This window comes from Heptranchias perlo, chromosome 18 (assembly GCF_035084215.1).
Source record: "Heptranchias perlo isolate sHepPer1 chromosome 18, sHepPer1.hap1, whole genome shotgun sequence".
Classification (NCBI taxonomy): Eukaryota; Metazoa; Chordata; class Chondrichthyes; order Hexanchiformes; family Hexanchidae; genus Heptranchias; species Heptranchias perlo.
Genome location: NC_090342.1, coordinates 28,723,819 through 28,739,343, shown reverse-complemented (window position 1 = coordinate 28,739,343; position 15,525 = coordinate 28,723,819). Strand labels below are relative to the sequence as shown.

Below are 15,525 nucleotides of genomic sequence, written 5' to 3'. Positions count from 1 at the left end.
TGGTGAGCAGGCAATTTCCAGCACAGAAAAACAGCTTATCTGATATTCTGAATCATTGCCCAAAAATTAGAGAAACGTCAAATGAGGTCAATTATGAATTGTGTGAGGAACGAGATGCAGGTCCACGCCAAAGTCTGTGTAATGCCCATGAAATGAGGCTGAGTTGGAAGGTCTTCATTACAGTGACTTTAACACAAAGCAATATGCAGTAATGAATCTGTTAAGCCTTCACTTGAATGTACTAGAATTCATTTCTCTTTTGGCACTTTTGTCAGCAAACTGAAATTATACTGCCAGCTCCATGTCCCTCTTTAATTAAGGAAAACAAAGTTCTGTGTATCCATCTAAACACATATGCAGAGCTCTGCTAACCAGCATTCAAACCCTGAGACGGTCCAACCATCTATCCAGGAAGTTTTTAAAGTTTTCATTTTAACAGTTTACTTCATACCAGTTGTGGTTATGAGCCAAATTGACATGAGACTACATCCTTCAGTTCCGGCAACCTTAAAGCTGCTACAGCACACATATTGATGTGAAGCTGAAACCATTTTTCAATGCAAAGTGTAACTAAGTTGATTATAAAGTATTTTCCTTTTCTTCATCTTTAAACATATTTCATTTTTTGGGATCAATTTCAAACATCTCAGAAGAAGTGGCATTGAAGGTTTTACACTTACTTCTGAAAGACAAATTAAATAGACTACATACGTTGCATTATTTAGAAGGAAGTTGTGTAATACATTATTGGTTATGGTCCTTTGAATTTTCTTTATCATGAGGATGCAGTCAATAGACAGCACCGTTCTCAACTTATTTCTGAGAAACAAATCTTTATCAAAATTCCTAACTGTAATTTTGAAGGAACCAGCGTTATCTACATTACTGTTAACCCAGATGCTGTAGAGTAAAAAGCAAATATATAATTCTGGAGTAATTTATGCGCCTGTCCCTTTCGAATGTGCTTACTGAATCCTTCAAAATATACCAGCTCTTTTGTTTTGGTCTCTCTTTTCCAAGTCGATAATTGATGTTTTAAAAATAAATACTAACCCCGAGTAATGAGTAATTAAATTATTATTCCATTCAGGTTTTATCCATTTATTTTTGCCTCATTTTAACTTTCTGCTGGCACTATTTTCTCCAGAAGCACAGGAATCATTGTTTTCCATGGGGAAATGAGAGCCTAATCTAAAAGAGCTGGTGTGTGCTGAAGGACTTCCTGAGAGTATTTGAATCCAGATCTATACCTGTTGCTGTGAACAAGGGCATTATAAATCCTTTGGAATTGTGCTCCAAAATCTATGGACGTTATGAACTACAGAGATGTTGGGGGTCACATGAAGCACACATAATTTTACTGCAAGCAACTTATGACTCTTAAGCTGTAGGGTTTGTCTGCACAATTCAAACACCAGTCCTTACTGGGTCGGTAAACTCTGAGTGGTAACTTTTGGAAAAGTATTACACATACAATTTGCTTTAAGGCTAAACAACTTTATTACCACAGTTCATACAACCTTTCCAAAGTAGAGAGTGGTCGTTGAGTTTTCCGGGTGATCAATCCGTCGCACTCAAGGCTGTTGTGTCTTCTTCTTGATGTTGTCCCATTCTTGGGGTGAGCTTCTGTTGCTCTGTGCTCCGACTTCTGTTGCGATGTCTTCTTTTTATGTTGTTCTTGCACTTTGGGGCATAAGTAAATAAGGGAAGTGTCATTCTGTCCGATCTCCTCCTTTGGTTAGGCCTCTATGATGGACAGTTACTTTGTTCAAAACCAGGTAGAATTAGCTCAGCACTTTGAAATGTAAAGGCCCCCCTTATCTGTGCTCATCTGATTTTATGTGGCAATAATTCTAACTGTCTCACAGTTTCTCAGTGGTATCAGTTCTATGGTATGTTGACTTGTTTAAAACTTCTAGAAGCCTTCCCATACGAACTGCAGTTTTAAAATAATCCAAAGTCCAGCTGCACATGGTAACAGCATTTCGTTCTGTCTTTTTGACTGATGCTATATCTTTCAAAGCTGTCCATTGTTTCTAAGTTTATGCAATAGTATCATAGTAGGTACAGCACAGGAAGAGGCCATTTGGCCCATCGTGCCTGTACCGGCTCTTTGAAAGAGCTGTCCAATTAGTCCCATTCCCTTGCTCTTTCCCTATAGCCCTGTAAATTTTTTCCCTTCAAGTAATTATCCAATTCCCTTTTGACATTTACTATTAAATCTGCTTCCACCACCCAGGCAGTGCATTCCAGATCTTTACAACTCACTGCATTAAAAAAATGTTTTCTTGTGTCGCCTTTGGCTCTTTTGCCAATCACCTTAAATCCGTGTCCTCTGGTTACTGACCCTTCTGCCTCTGGAAACAATTTCTCCTTATTTACTCTATCAAAACCATTCTTGATTTTGAACACCTCTACCAAATCTCCCCTGTTCTAAGGAGAACAACCCCAGCTTCTCCAATCTCTCCACACAATTGAAGTTCCTCATCCCTGGTACCATTCTAGTAAATCTCTTCTACACCCTCTCTCAGGCCTTGACATCCTTCCTAAATTGTGGTGCCCAGAATTGTACACAATACTCCAGCTGAGGCCTAACCAGTGTTTTATAAAGGTCTAGCATAACTTCCTTGCTTTTGTACTCTATGCCTCTATTAATAAAGCCCAGAATTCCATATACTTTTTTAACAGCCTTCTCAACTTGTCCTGTCACCTTCACAGATTTGTGTATGTGCACCCCAGGTCTCTCTGTTTCTGCACCCCCTTTACCCATTAAAATGGTACCATTTCGTTTATATTGCCTCTGCTCATTCTTCCTGCCAAAATGCATCACTTCACACTTCTCTGTGTTCAATTTCATCTGCCATGTGTCTGCCCATTTCACCAGTCTATATCCCCTGAAGTCTGTTACTATCCTCCGCTTATTTACTACATTTCCAAATTTCGTGCCATCTGTAAACTTTGAAATTATACCCTCTATATCCAAGTCCAGGTCATTAATATATTTCAAAAAGTGCAGTGGTCCTAATACTGACCCCTGGGGAACGCCACTGTATATTTCCCTCCAATTTGAAAAACAACTATTCACCAATACTCTCTGCTTTCTGTTGCCTGGCCAATTTTGTATCCATGCTGCCACTGTCCCTTTAAACCCACGGGCTTTAATTTTGCTAAAAGTCTATTATGTGGTACTTTATCAAATGCCTTTTGAAAGTCCATATACACAACATCAACTGCACTACCCTCATCAACTCTCTCCATTACTTCATCAAAGAACTCAATCAAGTTAGTCAAACACGATTTTCCTTTAACAAATCCGTGCTGACTTTCATTTATTAGCCCATACTTTTCCAATTTATTTTGTCTCGGATTATTGTCTCTAAAAGTTGCCCCACCACTGACGTTAGACTGTCCAATTCCCTATTAAAACAAAGCTTTCAAATCTCACAAAGCCTAGAAATTGCTGTTGGTACAATATTCAGGGGTTGACTGTGATTACTAAACTTTCTTTTAAGAGTAGTGAAACTTGCTGGTGTACATGTAGCTTTGCTCTTTTTGATCTGTTGGCTAAAATGTGGGCTATATTTCCCTCACAGTAGACCAGCTAATGGAAAAGGAGAAACATTAATCCTATTAATCAGGTTTGAACTGCGTTGAGAAGGAAAAGAAAGATGCTTATCTGGCCAAATTGTGGTAGAATTGGATATTAAACTATTTCAAAATACTAATGGTAAGGTTGATAATTAAGACCATAAGACCGTAAGAGATAGGAGCAGGAGTAGGCCATTCAGCCCCTCGAGCCTGCTCCACCATTTAATGAGATCACGGCTGATCTGATTTTTACCTCAACTCCACTTTCCCGCCCTTTCCCCATATCCTTTGACTCCCTTGCTGATCAAAACTTTGTCTAACTCAGCTTTGAATGTATTCAATGACTCAGCCTCCACAGCTTTTGGGGGTAAAGAATTCCAAAGATTCATGACCCTCTGGGAGAAGAAATTCCTCCTCATTTCCATCTCAAACAGGCGACCCCTTATTCTGAGACCATGCCTCCTAGTTTTAGATTCCCACATGAGGGGTAACATCCTCTTAGCATCTACCCTATCGAGTCCCCTCAGAATCTTGTCTGTTTCAATAAGATCTCCTCTCATTCTTCTAAACTCCAATGAGTATAGACCCAACCTGTTCAATCTTTCCTCATAACACAACCCTTCCATACTTGGAATCAACCTAGTGAACCTTCTCTGAACTGCCTCCAATGCAAGTATATCCTTCCTTAAATAAGGGCACCAGAACTGTACGCAGTATTCCAAGTGTGGTCTCACCAGCACCATGTACAGTTGTAGCATGACTTCCCTGCTTTTATACTCCATCTCCCTAGAAATAAATTTCCGTTTGCCTTCCGGATTACCTGCTGCACCTGTATGTTGACTTTTTGGGCTCGATTTTACCACCCGCTATCGGGTGCGTTCTCGGCGGGGGGGGGGGGCCCGAAAATCGGGAAATCCAGGAGCGGGACCGGATCCCACCTCGATCCTGCCCACTTCCGGGTTCCCCGCTGACGCGCTGGCGTGCGCGCGCAGCCCCCGCTGGTGGGAATCCCGCAGGCAATTAAAGCCAGCGGGATGCCACTTCACAATATTTAGTTAGGTATTTCAGGTCATTAACTGACCTGATTAAGGGACTATGTGGGATTTTTGAACAACATGTGACTGTTTACCACACTGGGGGAAACACCCCCAGCTCGAATGGACGTGTTGCAGCTGTCAGAACTGTGGCAGCTGCAAAGGTCCATTTGACAGGTAGTGGGGGGAGACCCTCACCCATTGCAGGAGGCCACTCTGTCACTTGGGACAAAGTTTGGCCTCCACCACCCTCCTCCTGACGGTCAAAGTCACCAACCTGCACACTTACCCCGGGGTCCGGAGACATGTACCTACCTTGCGGACCCCCTCAGATGTACATCTTGCGGATGGGGGCCGCCGTAGCTGCAGTCATGACCTCCTCCGAGGGCGAACAGCATCACCAGCCTCGCCATCCACGCCGTCCACCTCTGACACGTGGAGCTCCACAACAGAGTGCTGTGACACATCCACCTGTACAGCAGGAGGGAGGGCTACCGCAGAGAGAGATGCGTCGCAGAGGGCACTACCCTCGCTACAGGGTCCACAGACCGAGGCTCAGCCACCTGGACCTCTCTGAGCAGCAGTGCACACGGAGGCTCAGAGTCACTCGACATGTAGCTGTGGACATGTGCAGCCTCTTTCATGCCGAGCTGCTCCTGGCTGGCCCGTGCACCATCTTCCTACCTGTCGCTGTCAAAGTCACCACTGCCCTCCCGAACTTCTCCTCCGCATCCTTCCAGGGTGCAACTGGGGACATCGCCGATGTCTCTCAGTCGTCTGCGCAGAAGAGCCCTGCAAATACACCTACACCCACTCTGCAGTGACACAATGGGTGGCATCAGTGGTGGGTCCTCATAGTGATACCCAGGAGCGGGCATTATTGCACAAACCGGACAGGATTCGCGAAGACATGGCAGTAGTGGTGCCAATATAATGTGTGATGTGAGTTGTTCTGAAATTCAATATGAGTAACAACCATGACAAACCCTCAAACACCCTTGTGCATCCCCTTCATGCTCACGACACGTTTGCCTTACGCTGCCTACTGCACATATGTGATGCATGCCCTGTGGCTGCAGCACAGGTGGTGGCAGGTTGAGTGAGGCTGGCCGTGAGAGAGATGCACGAGAGGGTGAGTATGGGATAGAGCCATGAGATTGTATGAGGATTGGGTTGCGTGGTAGTGGCGGGGTGAGTACTGGCGAGGTGAGTAGGTGCAGGTAAGATGAGGATGGGGTTTGAGTGGGTATGAGGGGTGATGTGACAAAGTAGTGTTGGCAGTGCCGAAGGAGATGTGGGGTGGGGGCAGTGATATGGCAGACGGAGTGTAGGGGAAAGACTACGTGTTCTCACTGTGGTTGACCTACTGAGGTCATTGGACCGCCTCCTGCACTGTGTGCAGGTGGGCGATATGTTGGTGGCGCAGGTGACCCCCTCTGCCACCTCGAGCCAGGCCTTCCTGGTGGCGGAGGCGGGCCGCTTCCTCCCGCCCGCCGGGTGGAAGATCTCTGTCCTCCCCCTCCTCCTCACCCCATGTATTGATACCTGGGGTGAGGCATCATTAAACTGGGAGCAGCCTTCCCCCTGGGCTGCTCCATGCAGTCATCTTTGCTATTGGTTGCAGCATCTGTCAGTGGAGGAATGCCCCTTTAAATAGAGCGCCTCCAGCTGACAGATCTTACTGCGCATGCGCAGCCCGCCCGACACGCAGATCAGCAGTGGGGAACCCGGAGGAGCAGGTAAGTGAATCCAATTTGTGGTTTGCCTGCTACGATCGCGCGGGAAACCCACTAATTTCACCGGGCGCGTTACCCACGCGCCCGCTAGCCCATCCGCCGAGAACCCGCAGCCCTGCTAAAATCGGGCCCTTTGTGTTTCATGTGCGAAGACACCCAGATCCCTCTGTACCGCAGCATTTTGTAATATTTCTCCATTCAAATAATATTTTGCTTTTTTATTTTTCCTCCCAAAGTGGATGACTTCACATTTTCCCACATTATATTCCATCTGCCAAATTTTTGCCCATTCACTTAACCTGTCAATATCCCTTTGCAGTCACTTTTTTTCCTCATCGCAACTTGCTTTTCCACCTATCTTTGTATCATCAGCAAATTTGGCCACAATACACTCCGTTCCTTCATGCAAGCCGTCAGGTCCAGGGAACTTGTCAGCCTTTAGACCCATTAGTTTACCTATTACTTTTTCTCTAGTGATAGTGATTTTTTTTAGTTCCTCCCCTTTGCCCCTTGATTTTCTACTATTATTGGTATGTTATTAGTGTTTTCTACTGTGAAGACAGATACAAAATATCTGTTCAATTCCTCTGCCATTTCCTTGTTTTCCATTATTATTTCCCCAGTCTCATCCTCTAAGGGACCAATGTTTACTTTAGCTACCCTCTTCTTTTTATATACTTGTAGAAGCTTTTACTGTCAGTTTTTATATTTCTTGCTAGTTTACTCTCATAATTTATTTTCTCCCTCTTTATTATTCTTTTAGTCATTCTTTGCTGGTTTTTAAAGTTTTCCCAATCTTCGGGCTTACCATGTTGTATGCTTTTTCTTTTAACCTGATACCATCCTTGACTTCCTTACAACACCAAGTTATAGTCCAGCAATTTTATTTTAAATTCACAAGCTTTCGGAGATTTTCTCCTTCCTCAGGCAAATGTTTCAAGATCTCCTTGAAGCCTACGCATTTATACATATTGAACAATAATACATGGTGTTTACAGACTGCCCCTGCAACTGCCCGTTGCCAAGGCAATCACCGTGTTCAGACAGAGAGGTGTTACCTGCAGAACCTCCGAATACACATTCAACAAAAAAACAAACAGGGAAAAAAAAGAGAAAAAAAAACACAGAGAGAGGCAGAAACATCCGGAAGGCAGAGAGAGCCAGCAAATGACCCATTATATTAAAAACAGATAACATTTGTTCGCTGGTGGGGTAACGTGTAGCGTGACATGAACCCAAGATCCCGGTTGAGGCCGTCCTCATGGGTGCGGAACTTGGCTATCAATTTCTGCTCGACAATTGTGCGTTGTCGTGTGTCTCGAAGGCCGCCTTGGAGTACGCTTACCCGAAGGTCGGTGGATGAATGTCCATGACTGCTGAAGTGTTCCCCGACTGGGAGGGAACCCTCCTGTTTGGCGATTGTTGCGCGGTGTCCGTTCATCCGTTGTCGCAGCGTCTGCATGGTCTCGCCAATGTACCATGCTCTGGGGCATCCTTTCCTGCAACGTATGAGGTAGACAACGTTGGCTGAGTCACAGGAGTATGAACCATGCACCTGGTGGGTGGTGTCATCTCGTGTGATGGTGGTATCTGTGTCGATGATCTGGCATGTCTTGCAGAGGTTACCGTGGCAGGGTTGTGTGGCGTCGTGGACGCTGTTCTCTTGAAAGCTGGGTAGTTTGCTGCGAACGATGGTCTGTTTGAGGTTGGGTGGCTGTTTAAAGGCGAGTAGTGGAGGTGTGGGGATGGCCATAGCGAGGTGTTTGTCCTCATTGATGACATGTTGAAGGCTGCGGAGAACATGGCGTAGTTTCTCCGCTCCGGGGAAGTACTGGACGACAAAGGGTACTCTGTTGGTTGCGTCCCGTGTTAGTCTCCTGAGGAGGTCTATGCGATTTTTTGCTGTGGCCCGTCGGAACTGTCGATCGATGAGTCGAGCGTCATATCCCGTTCTTACTAGGGCGTCTTTCAGCGTCTGTAGGTGTCCATCGCGTTCCTCCTCGTCTGAGCAGACCCTGTGTATTCGCAGGGCCTGTCCATAGGGGATGGCCTCTTTGACGTGGTTAGGGTGGAAGCTGGAAAAGTGGAGCATCGTGAGGTTGTCCGTGGGCTTGCGGTAGAGTGAGGTGCTGAGGTGCCCGTCTTTGATGGAGATTCGTGTGTCCAAGAAAGAAACTGATTCTGAGGAGTAGTCCATGGTGAGCTTGATGGTGGGATGGAACTTGTTGATGTTATCGTGTAGTCTCTTTAGTGATTCCTTGCCGTGGGTCCATAGAAAGAAAATGTCGTCGATGTATCTGGTGTATAGTGTTGGTTGGAGGTCTTGTGCAGTGTAGAAGTCCTGCTCGAACTTGTGCATGAAAATGTTGGCGTATTGGGGTGCGAATTTGGTCCCCATGGCTGTTCCGTGTGTTTGGGTAAAGAACTGGTTATCGAAGGTGAAGACATTGTGATCCAGGATGAAGCGGATGAGTTGTAGGATGGCTTCCGGAGATTGGCTGTTGTTGGTGTTGAGTATTGATGCTGTCGCAGCGATGCCGTCATCGTGGGGGATACTGGTGTATAGTGCCGAGACGTCCATCGTGGTGAGAAGTGTTCCTGGTTCAACTGGTCCGTGGGTACTGAGTTTTTGTAGGAAGTCTGTAGTGTCACGACAGAAGCTGGGGGTTCCCTGTACGATGGGTTTCAGGATGCCCTCGATGTATCCAGAGAGGTTCTCACACAGGGTTCCGTTGCCTGATACGATGGGACGTCCGGGTGTGTTGGCTTTGTGTATCTTTGGGAGGCAGTAGAAGTCTCCCACGCGGGGATTACGTGGGATGAGAATGCGTAGGATGCTTTGAAGGTCTGGATCGAAGGTCTTGATCAGTTTGTTGAGCTGGTGGGTGTGTTCTTTGGTCGGATCTGCGGGTAACCGTCTGTAGTGTTCCTGGTTGTCCAGTTGTCGGTATGCTTCTTTGCAATAGTCTGTTCTGTTCTGTATGACTATGGCTCCTCCTTTGTCCGCTGGTTTGATGACGATGTTGCGGTTGGTCTTGAGAGCGTTGATGGCGTTGCGTTGTGCTCGGGTGACATTCTGGACTGTCTTCTGAGTGCGGCTGATGAATCTGGCATTGACGCATTTCCTGACAGCTTGAGCATACATGTCCAGCTGAGGGCAGCGACCCTCCGGAGGAGTCCAGTTTGACTCTTTCCTCTTCGGTTGCTGTACCGCGGATCCCTCTGTCTGCTGTTCCGGATCGTCGATTGTCTCATTGGGTTCGCTGCTGAAATCTTGGGGTTTGTGGTAGAATTCCCGGAGCCTCATTCTCCTGATGAATTCCTCTGTGTCCGCCGCGAGACTAGTGGGGTCCATTTTGGTAGTGGGGCAGAAATTGAGCCCTCGGCTGAGAACTTCGATTTCGTCTGGTTGAAGGGTGTGGTCGGATAAATTGACAATAGACTTCCCTGTGGTTGCAACCGTGGTACCAGGGGAAGCTTGGTCGTTGCTGGTGGTGATGCCGAGTTTCTCAAGCTTCCTGCTCTTGGTTTTCATGTAGGCAGCGTAGTTCCGTTGCCTCGTCTGTTTGGCGGTATAACGTAGCTGGTCTGCTGTGTCCTGAGTACAGGTTGAGAGTATGGACTCTATCTTGGTTTCGAGGTTGTGGCGTCTGCTGTAGAGTTGGTGTATGAGATGGTTGCGGAGTGTGCGAGAGGTACGGCGGCAGAGTCTCTCAGCGTAATCCGAGTTGTATGTGGACTTGAGTGGGTTCGTGATCTGGAGTCCTTTCGGGATCTTGTCTGCTTTCTTGCAGCTCTGTAAAAACTTGATGTCTGTGTCTAAATGCGCGATCTTCTTGGATATCCTTTCCACTGTGAGCCGGCAGTTTGTGGTGTCGATGGTAGTCATGATGTGGAGATGCCGGTGATGGACTGGGGTTGACAATTGTAAACAATTTTACAACACCAAGTTATAGTCCAGCAATTTTATTTTAAATTCACAAGCTTTCGGAGATTTTCTCCTTCCTCAGGCAAATGTTTCAAGATCTCCTTGAAGCCTACGCATTTATACATATTGAACAATAATACATGGTGTTTACAGACTGCCCCTGCAACTGCCCGTTGCCAAGGCAATCACCGTGTTCAGACAGAGAGGTGTTACCTGCAGAACCTCCGAATACACATTCAACAAAAAAACAAACAGGGAAAAAAAACAGAGAAAAAAAAACACAGAGAGAGGCAGAAACATCCGGAAGGCAGAGAGAGCCAGCAAATGACCCATTATATTAAAAACAGATAACATTTGTTCGCTGGTGGGGTAACGTGTAGCGTGACATGAACCCAAGATCCCGGTTGAGGCCGTCCTCATGGGTGCAGAACTTGGCTATCAATTTCTGCTCGACAATTTTGCGTTGTCGTGTGTCTCGAAGGCCGCCTTGGAGTACGCTTACCCGAAGGTCGGTGGATGAATGTCCATGACTGCTGAAGTGTTCCCCGACTGGGAGGGAACCCTCCTGTTTGGCGATTGTTGCGCGGTGTCCGTTCATCCGTTGTCGCAGCGTCTGCATGGTCTCGCCAATGTACCATGCTCTGACCCATTATATTAAATTATGTTTTTAATATAATGGGTCATTTGCTGGCTCTCTCTGCCTTCCGGATGTTTCTGCCTCTCTCTGTGTTTTTTTTTCTCTGTTTTTTTTCCCTGTTTGTTTTTTTGTTGAATGTGTATTCGGAGGTTCTGCAGGTAACACCTCTCTGTCTGAACACGGTGATTGCCTTGGCAACGGGCAGTTGCAGGGGCAGTCTGTAAACACCATGTATTATTGTTCAATATGTATAAATGCGTAGGCTTCAAGGAGATCTTGAAACATTTGCCTGAGGAAGGAGAAAATCTCCGAAAGCTTGTGAATTTAAAATAAAATTGCTGGACTATAACTTGGTGTTGTAAAATTGTTTACAGTTGTCAACCCCAGTCCATCACCGGCATCTCCACATCATGACTTCCTTAGTTAGCCATGGTTGGTTCACCCTTTTTGTGGAGTCTTTCCTCCTCACAAGGATATATTTTTGTTGCGAGTAATAAAATATCTTTTTAAATGTTTGTCATTGCTTATCCACCATCATACCATCTAATCTGTTTACCCAGTCCACTTTAGTCAATTCTGCCCTCATTCCTTTATAATTGCCCTTATTTAAGTTTAATACAGTAGTTTCAGACCCAAGATCCTCGCTCTCAAACCGGATGTGAAATTCTATCATGTTATGATCACTGCTTCCCAAGGTATCCTTTACTTTGAGATCATTAATTAATCCTGTTTCGTTACCCATTACCAGATCCAAAATGGCCTGTTCCCTGGTTGGTTCCCTGACATATTGGTCTAAGAAACAGTCCTTAATACACTCTATGAACTCCTCCTCAGGGCTATTTTTGCCAATTTGATTTGTCCAATCTATGTGAAAGTTAAAATCACCCATGATTATTGCATTTCCTTTTTTACAAGCCCCTCTTATTTCCTGATTTACATTTTGCCCTATGGTGTAGCTACTGTTAGGGGGCCTATATACTACTCCCACCAGTGATTTCTTTCCCTTGCTATTTCTTACCTCCACCCAAATTGATTCGACATCTTGATCTTCTGAGCCAAGATCATTTTTCACTATTATACCAATTTCATCCTTTATTAATAGAGCTACCACATCACCTTTAACTTTTTTCCTATCCTTCCGAAATGTTAAATAACCCTGAATATTTAGCTCCCAACCTTGGTCACCTTGCAACCACGTCTCTGTAATGGCCACGAGATCATACCCATTTGTTTCTATTTGTGCCGTTAATTCATTTATCTTATTACGAATGCTGCAAGCATTCAGATGAAGAACCTTTAATTTTGTCTTTTTACCATCCTTTCCTACCTTGGCTCCATTTGCTACTGCACTCTTATGTTTGTATGCTCTATCCCTTCCTGACACACTCTGTTTATCATTACCCCCATCATTTTCCTGTACTACTTCCTTGTCTTTTCTCTTTATCAATCTAAACTTCGCCCCACCTGAGCTCTCCCCACCCCCCATTTAGTTTAAAGCCTTCTCTACTGCCCTAGTTATTCGGTTTGCCAGAACACTGGTCCCAGCATGGTTCAGGTGAAGCCCATCCCAACGGAACAGCTCCCTCTTTCCCCAGTACTGGTGCCAATGCCCCATGAATCGAAACCCACTTCTCCCACACCAATCTTTGAGCCACGCATTCATCTCTCTGATCTGATTTACCCTGTGCCAATTTACTTGTGGCTCAGGTAATAATCTGGAGATTATCACCTTTGTGGTTCTGCTTTTTAATTTAGTCCCTAACTGCTCAAACTCCCTCACCAAAACCTATTTCTTAGTCCTACCTATGTCGTTGGTACCTACGTGGACCACGACAACTGGATCCTTCCCCTCCCACTCCAAGTTTCTCTCCAGCCCAGTGGAGATGTCCTTAACTCTGGTTGTAGTTCTGGTTGTAGCATGAGCTTCTTTGTACTTATGCTTTACTTCCGTCCATGGCAAATGTCTGTGTATCAGGAGCTTTGGTTGTATAGGATAGCCTTGGTCTCACTAGAGCAAGCCTTCCATTCTTTAAATAAATAACTGCCTTAAAATGAAAACATCATGGAGACTTCCGGGGAAGCAGATTCTGACCAGTATAATTCAGTGTTGGTAGTTACATACTGAGCTGATTTTCGTCTCGCTATTTCCCTGCTTATGCCTGTAAACGGAGCGGTAGCAGGACGAACATTGAAAAGAAACGCCAACTTATCACCATTGGAGGATCATCTGTTTCGATTTTCAGGCGGAGCTTGATTTAAGGTGGCCAGCGCTCCTGCCAGAAAAAGGGTGGCTAAGGCAAACGTAGGTCCCTTAGAGATTGAGACCGGGAAATTAATGGTGGGAAACATGGAAATGGCAAAAATGCTGAACAAATATTTTGTTTCAGTCTTTACGGTCGAGGACACTAAGAATATCCCAACACTGGACAAACTGGGGGCTCGAGGGGGGGGAGGAGCTAAATACGATTAAAATCACTAAGGAATTGGTACTCAGTAAAATAATGGGACTCAAGGCGGATAAATCCCCTGGACCTGATGGCTTACATCCGAGGGTCTTGAGGGAAGTGGCAGTAGGGATTGTGGATGCTTTGGTAATAATTTTCCAAAATTCTCTGGACTCGGCAAAGGTCCTGGCAGATTGGAAAACTGCTAATGTAACACCCTTATTTAAAAAGGGTAGTAGGCAGAAGGCTGGAAATTATAGACCAGTTAGCCTAACATCTGTGGTGGGTAAAATTTTGGAATCTATTATCAAGGAGACAGTAGCGGAACATTTGGATAAACATAATTTAATAGGACAAAGTCAGCATGGCTTTACGAAGGGGAAGTCATGTCTGACAAATTTGCTTGAGTTCTTTGAGGAAATAACGTGCAGGGTGGATAAAGGGGAACCAGTGGACGTAGTGTATTTAGACTTCCAGAAGGCATTCGACAAGGTGCCACATAAAAGATTATTGCTCAAGATAAAGAATCACTGGATTGGGGGTAATATTCTGGCATGGGTGGAGGATTGGTTATCTAACAGGAAGCAGAGAGTTGGGATAAATGGTTCATTCTCGGACTAGCAACCAGTAGCCAGTGGTGTTCCGCAGGGGTCGGTGCTGGGTCCCCAACTCTTTACAATCTATATTAACGATTTGGAGGAGGGGACCGAGTGTAACATATCAAAGTTTGCAGATGATACAAAGATGGGAGGGAAAGTGGAGAGTGAGGAGGACATAAAAAACCTACGGGGGATATAGACAGGCTGGGTGAGTGGGCGGAGATTTGGCAGATGCAATACAATATTGGAAAATGTGAGGTTATGCACTTTGGCAGGAAAAATCAGAGAGCAAGTTATTATCTTAAAGGCGAGAAACTGGAAAGTACTGCAGTACAAAGGGATCTGGGGGTCCTAGTGCAAGAAGATCAAAAAGTTAGTATGCAGGTGCAGCAGGTGATCAAGAAGGCCAACGGAATGTTGGCTTTTATTGCTCGGGGGATAGAATATAAAAACAGGGAGGTATTGCTGCAGTTATATAAGGTATTGGTGAGACCGCACCTGGAATACTGCATACAGTTTTGGTCTCCATACTTAAGAAAAGACATACTTGCTCTCGAGGCAGTACAAAGAAGGTTCACTCGGTTAATCCCGGGGATGAGGGGACAGACATATGAGGAGAGGTTGAGTAGATTGGGACTCTACTCATTGGAGTTCAGAAGAATGAGAGGCGATCTTATTGAAACATATAAGATTGTGAAGGGGCTTGATCGGGTGGATTCGGTAAAGATGTTCCCAAGGATGGGTGAAACTAGAACGAGGGGGCATAATCTTAGAATAAGGGGCTGCTCTTTCAAAACTGAGATGAGGAGAAACTTCTTCACTCAGAGGGTAGTAGGTCTGTGGAATTTGCTGCCCCAGGAAGCTGTGGAAGCTACATCATTAAATAAATTTAAAACAGAAATAGACAGTTTCTTAGAAGTAAAGGGAATTAGGGGTTACGGGGAGCGGGCAGGAAATTGGACATGAATTTAGATTTGAGGTTAGGATCAGATCAGCCATGATCTTATTGAATGGCGGAGCAGGCTCGAGGGACCGATTGGCCTACTCCTGCTCCTATTTCTTATGTTCTTATGTTCTTAACCAGGTGGGGGTCTATTAAATATATGCAAATAGAGTCAACTAACATTGTCAGGATTCCCAATGCCATTTATATCTCAGCCTTCGCTACTTCCTCAACCCAGCCACAAACCATGCATGATGCAGGTCGGGAAGTGACTATTTTCAACAGTATTTATAGGGCTCCTTAGCTGCAGTCAGAGAAAGCTGGAAGCAAGTCTGGCACTCATTTTTTCAGTAGTCTATTGTGTGTTTTGAGTCTTAAAGGATTCCATTATTTCCATTGTGGGAGCTCCAAAAATGTCCCTACTGTTGAAAATTGCTGCTGCATTTCACTGCTGATGCTTCCACACCTCCCCTTTCAGGCTGCAGGCCCATGACAATCAGCTGTCCTACCAAATTTCTAGCCCTCCCAAATGGCGAGCTGCATATAAGAAAAGCGATTAGCTTCTTGTATTTACATGAGGCCCAACCACCAAAATCGATTGGGCCTCCTGCTGACC

General features: G+C 45.2%; 1 protein-coding gene and 1 long non-coding RNA gene across 7 annotated transcripts in view; one reads left to right on the top strand and one right to left on the bottom strand.

The window, feature by feature from the left end:
- si:dkey-97m3.1 (fatty acyl-CoA reductase 1) overlaps positions 1-15,525 on the top strand; it is a 187,108-nt gene that overhangs the window by 128,322 nt on the left and 43,261 nt on the right. The window lies entirely within an intron of this gene.
- Positions 1,420-15,525, bottom strand: part of LOC137334705 (uncharacterized) — a 37,344-nt gene continuing 23,238 nt past the window's right edge. The window contains exon 3 of one of the 2 annotated variants that reach the window (XR_010966210.1): positions 1,420-1,683. This is a non-coding gene — a long non-coding RNA (uncharacterized lncRNA). The remainder of the gene's footprint in view (positions 1,684-15,525) is intronic. The other variant, XR_010966209.1, reaches the window with a different exon arrangement.